Source organism: Oncorhynchus clarkii, chromosome 4, assembly GCF_045791955.1.
Source record: "Oncorhynchus clarkii lewisi isolate Uvic-CL-2024 chromosome 4, UVic_Ocla_1.0, whole genome shotgun sequence".
Classification (NCBI taxonomy): Eukaryota; Metazoa; Chordata; class Actinopteri; order Salmoniformes; family Salmonidae; genus Oncorhynchus; species Oncorhynchus clarkii.
This window is the reverse complement of record NC_092150.1, coordinates 67,593,935-67,599,934: the sequence shown is the minus strand read 5'-3', so window position 1 is coordinate 67,599,934 and position 6,000 is coordinate 67,593,935.

Sequence of the window (6,000 nt, the reverse complement as noted above, 5' to 3'; positions counted from 1 at the left end):
ATTCTAACGCTTAACCTCTGAAAAGCTGATATGATATCGCTATTAGCTGTTCAAGATGGGTGAAAAAGTGAGATCTTACACGATTAAAACACTGCATCATTTTTTAACCCTCCTATTATGTTGCGGGTCAATTTAACCCATTTCCACGTTTTAGTTGTCTAAAATACTAGCTACCCTCTTTTTCTCCATGAAATTAAATGACTTTTCCTCATTTAGGGTCATGAACCTAACTTCAAAATGTGGACACGCTGATGTCTTGTGGAATGTCTGTGTAGATTGTGTACACAAACACAATGTTATGGGTAATTTTGACCCGGAGGCTTTCATGTGTATTTCATGTGTGTTTCATGTATTTGTACAGGTCCAAAATAAACAAGTGTCTTTGATGTATTTGGTTTTGACTGGTTCTGGTTGTAGTTTTATAATTATGTTTGAAACGTCTCTTTCTTCGTGCGGGAGCAGCAGATCTCTGACATAGACACTCAAAAACGAGCTCCAAACAGAAAATGCTTTGTTTGTGAGAAAGGAAAAATGTTTAACAAATAGTTCTTAAATATGTCGTTTATGTCTTCTTTCTGAAAGGTCTGACAAGATAAAATCAAGTTTTGGCTGTTTTTACTTGGTTCTTTGACTGTCTTGAGTATGTTTAAACTGCGGGTCAATCTGACCCATACCATAATGGATATGACATTTTTTTTCCAGCAAATCACAAAGGTTAAGATATGAAATTGAATTACTAGAAAATTACATTTCATGAAGAAAATGTGTCTTCTTGCATGTTTTTAAATATTTATGGTTGTGAAATAAGTTGTGGGGTTAAATACCTTGCTTTGTAAGGTTGGTCTTCTGGTATTTTGTGGTGGTTTGTTTAAGCAATAAGGCAAGGGAGTGTGGTATATTGGCCATATACTATGGCTAAGGAATGTTCTTTTGCGTAGTGCCTGGATACAGCCCTTAGCCGTGGTATATTGGCCATATACCATGGCTAAGGAATGTTCTTTAGCGTAGTGCCTGGATACAGCCCTTAGCCGTGGTATATTGGCCATATACCATGGCTAAGGAATGTTCTTTTGCGTAGTGCCTGGTCACAGCCCTTAGCCGTGGTATATTGTCCATTTACCACAAACCCGAGGTGCCTTATTGCAATTATAAACTGGTCACCAACATAATTAGAACAGTAAAAATAAATGTTTTGTCACACTGTATAAAAAAATTGATCATATTACTCCAGTGCTAGCCTCCCTACACTGGCTTCCTGTCAAAGCAAGGGCTGATTTCAAGGTTTTACTGCTAACCCACAAAGCATTACATGGGCTTGCTCCTACCTATCTCTCTGATTTGGTCCTGCCGTACATACCTACATGTACGCTACAGTCACAAGACGCAGGCCTCCTAATTGTCCCTAGAATTTCTAAGCAAACAGCTGGAGGCAGGGCTTTCTCCTATAGAGCTCCATTTTTATGGAACGGTCTGCCTACCCATGTCAGAGACGCAAACTCGGTCTCAACCTTTAAGTCTTTACTGAAGACTTATCTCTTCAGTGGGTCATATGATTGAGTGTAGTCTGGCCCAGGAGTGGGAAGGTGAACGGAAAGGCTCTGGAGCAACTAACCGCCCTTGCTGTCTCTGCCTGGCCAGTTCCCCTTTTTCCACTGGGATTCTCTGCCTCTAACCCTATTACAGGGGCTGAGTCACTGGCTTTACTGGGGCTCTCTCATGCCGTGCCTGGAAGGGGTGGCGTCACCTGAGTGGGTTGATTCACTGATGTGGTCATCCTGTCTGGGTTGGCGCCCCCCCTTGGGTTGTGCCATGGCGGAGATCTTTGTGGGCTATACTCAGCCTTGTCTCAGGATGGTAAGTTGGTGGTTGAAGATATCCCTCTAGTGGTGTGGGGGCTGTGCTTTGGCAAAGTGGGTGGGGTTATATCCTTCCTGTTTGGCCCTGTCTGGGGGTGTCCTCGGATGGGGCCACAGTGTCTCCTGACCCCTCCTGTCTCAGCCTCCAGTATTTATGCTGCAGTAGTTTATGTGTCGGGGGGCTAGGGTCAGTTTGTTATATCTGGAGTACTTCTCCTGTCCTATTCGGTGTCCTGTGTGAATTTAAGTGTGCTTTCTCTAATTCTCTTTTTCTCTCTTTCTTTCTCTCTCTCGGAGGACCTGAGCCCTAGGACCATGCCCAAGGACTATCTGACATGATGACTCCTTGCTGTCCCCAGTCCACCTGGCCGTGCTGCTGCTCCAGTTTCAACTGTTCTGCCTTATTATTATTTGACCATGCTGGTCATTTATGAGTTTTTCCTAGCCACCGTGCTTCTACACCTGCATTGCTTGCTGTTTGGGGTTTTAGGCTGGGTTTCTGTACAGCACTTTGAGATATCAGCTGATGTACGAAGGGCTATATAAATACATTTGATTTGATTTGATTTCTGTATATAAAATGTAACATTGGGATGCAAACTCAAAATTGAATACATTGTATCTCTATATTTGACATTGAAACAGGTGTCTTCTTTTTGCTAAGCCCATAACATGTGTGTAAGGTGTATACTTTTGTTTCAAAATATATATTTTTAAGACTACCAAGAAACACTGTGTGACCCTGATTTAGCCCAATGCAGTAAAAGGTTAACAAAAACACACAAAATACATGAAACTAAGTATGTCTTTGTACTTGGTACAATTCAAGTCCAAGTAGCAAGCAATAATGTGAGCATGTGGTTCTGGGCAAGTGTAGTCATTGTTTGTGTGTGTATGTACATATAAGTTGTTTGTATATGGAGGGTTTGTCTTACTTAAAAAATATGATTTAAAAACAGGTGCACAAATATCATACACCCCCAAAATGCTAACCTCCCCTTTATTGTAATGGTGAGAGGTTAATATGTCTTGTGCATTCAGGACTATCTGCAATCATGGTGGCATCCACATTAATGTAGAAGTGTTCAGAAACATATTCAATTCTTATTTACAATAAAAGTGACTCCAAAATGACAATACATTATTTACCATTAATTTCTATTGGACACAAAATAATCTGAAACACAACCAAAACAAACAGCAAATGCATCCAACAAGTTTGTCGCTACTTTATGTTAGTTTTAATGCTACATTCATTTTGATTACTGCATTGTTGGGTTTGGAGCTTCCAAGAAAGTTATTTCACAGTACTTGTGCACGTGACATTAAAACTTGAAACTCAAGCTTCACACCACCGGTCCTGGGATTCATGCACGTAATGATGAGTGCCATGTGTGCGTAATGATGAATCCCAGGACCGGTGGTGAGTATTCTGGTGACGTCGTACGCCGGAGGGGAGGAGCAGGAAAGGATATGACAGTACCCCCCCTCTGACGTGCGGCTCCAGCCACAGGACGACGCCGACCAAAGGGACAACCCCGAGGACGAGGAGTGGGTCAGTCCCGGCGGCGAAGGTGGAAATCACGGATGAGGTTGGGTTCCAGAATGTCCTCCACCGGAACCCAACACCGCTCCTCTGGGCCATACCCCTCCCAGTTTCACCAGATACTGGAGCCGACCCCCACGACGTTGGGAGTTCAATAATGATCTGACAGAGTACGCCGGACCTCCCTCAATGTCCAGGGGGGTGGAGGTGTGTCGTTGGGGGACAGTATCAGTGAGGGCACCAGGAACCACTGGCCTGAGAAGGGAGACATGAAAAGAGGGTGAGATACGATAGTGATTGGGTAGTTGTAACCTGTACGTCACCCCATTGACCCTCAGGAGAACATTGAACGGCCCCACAAACCGGGGGCTCAGCTTCTTGCAGGGCAGGCGGGGTGGGATGTTCCTGGTAGAGAGCCAGAAGCGGTCCCCAGGATGGAACACAGGGGTCTTCACTGCAGTGGCAGTATGCCTGTTCCTTCTGACGATGGAAGGAACCACTCATCTACCGCAGGGGCTGAGGTCTGGCCCGGTTTCCACGGGGCCAGGGCCAGCTGGTAACCCAAAACACACTGGAAGGGGTCAACCCAGTGGAGGAGAGACGTAGGGAGTTCTGGGCGTACTCTGCCCAGGGAAGGAATCGTGCCCACTCACCCTGTCGGTCCTGACAGTGACTCCTCAGGAACCTCCCCAGCTCCTGGTTCATCCTCTCCATTTGCCTGTTGGACAGAGGCTAATACCTGGAAGTGAGGCTGACCGTAACCCCAAGCTTCTCCAAAAAGGCCCTCCAAACTTGTGAAGTGAATTGGGGGCCACGGTCGGAGATGATGTCCTCGGGAAAGCCATAATTCCAGAAGACCTGCTGGAAGAGTGCCTCAGCAACCTGGAGAGCAGTGGGGAGACCAGGAAGAGGGATTAATCGACATGACTTTGAAAATCTATCCACTACCACCAGAATGGTGGTGAAACCATCAAGAGGTGGGAAGATCGGTTACAAAGTCAGTGATAGATGTGACCAAGGTCAATGATGTGACCAAGCGGCAGGAGCTTCCCTGCTGAAGCATTCCGGGGGGACTTAGTTTGAGCACATACGGAATAGCAGTTCTATAGGACTCTCAACCGACGTGGCTCCACAGGGGACAGGGAAGCAGGTCTTCCGGGCATTCAGATGACCAGTCTGTGATTTTCATCCTCGACCATGAGATTGTAGGGTTATGGTGTTGGATCCAAGGGAGGCCGAGGATGATTTTGTGAACTGGTGCACTTGAAGAAGGAGATGCTCTCCTGGTGATTGTACTCCATGGTGAAGGTGAGTGGTTGAGTGATGTGTGTGATGGTCCCAGATCTTAATGTCCGACAATCGAGACCTTGAACCGTAAAAGGAGAGGAGAGCAGGTAGATGGTAATGTTGAGGGAGGAGGCAAGGGTCTGATCCATAAAGTTCTCTGCAGCGCCGGAATCCACTAAAGTTGTATACACAGTGCATGAGGGACAGTCAGCCAGAGTGAAGGACACCAAAAATAGTCTAGCATGAAGAGCTGAATCTGGAATACTCACTCCTGATCCAGGGGATGAAACATCACGTGACTGTCCCTCTGCTCTAGTGGATCCCGTATTCTGACATACTTGTGTGGGCAAGGAGGGCTGATCCCGAGTACTCGCAGAAGGAGGGAGAGAAGCCGGCGGATGGCCATCGCAATGAGTGCGTCCCGGGTCAGGTTGTTGTCCCGACAGGCCAGTTCCCTCTGGGCATTCTCACGCAGACCTCTTCGGATTAGTGTGCAAAGCGGATCATTTCATTCACTGGAAGCTGCTACTGTCCGGAAGGTGAGCGCATACTCAACAGCCGTCTGATTCCCCTGCTGTAGCTGAAGCAGACGCTGACCCCCCGCTCTGCCCTCCACGGGATGATCGAAAATGCATTTAAACAGAGCCATGAACCCCTAATAAGAATCTAGCTCCTCCTCTCCTTTCGCCCAGACAGCTGTAGCCCATTCCAATGCCCACCAGGTCAGTAGAGAAATAACCTTTTCTCCCCAATTAAGGTGGCACCAAACAAGAGTTTGGTGGCACCTTAATTGGGGAGAACGATCTTGTGGTAATGGCTGGAGCGGAATGGGTGGAATGGTATCAAATACATAAAACACATGCTTTCCATGTGTTTGATGCCATTCCATTTGCTCCGATCCAGCCATTATTATGAGCCGTCCTCCCCCCAGCAGCCTCCACTGCTGCACTGTAGGCAGCAACGTTTGAACAATCCCCTTGTTTGAATTGGTCTTAAAATCTTCTTCTTCTTCTGTGAATTTTATATGGGGTTGGCGACCAACTTTAAGCTGCATTACCACTACCAACTGGACTGAAGTGTGGACAAAAGACAGTGAAGGTCTAATCCTACCCAATAATCTTGTTTCCCTAAGAAATACTTAATTAAATACTACATCCCCTGAAGATTTCCCCAGCAGTTCACTTAATCCTGGCTCTTAAACCCCATTACTCCTCAAATCTAATAACAATCAGTCCCTTTCCCTCACATATTTCTGGCACTGAAATAGAGGAGCTCTCGAGTGCCGTAGCAGTCTAAGGTACTGCATCTCAG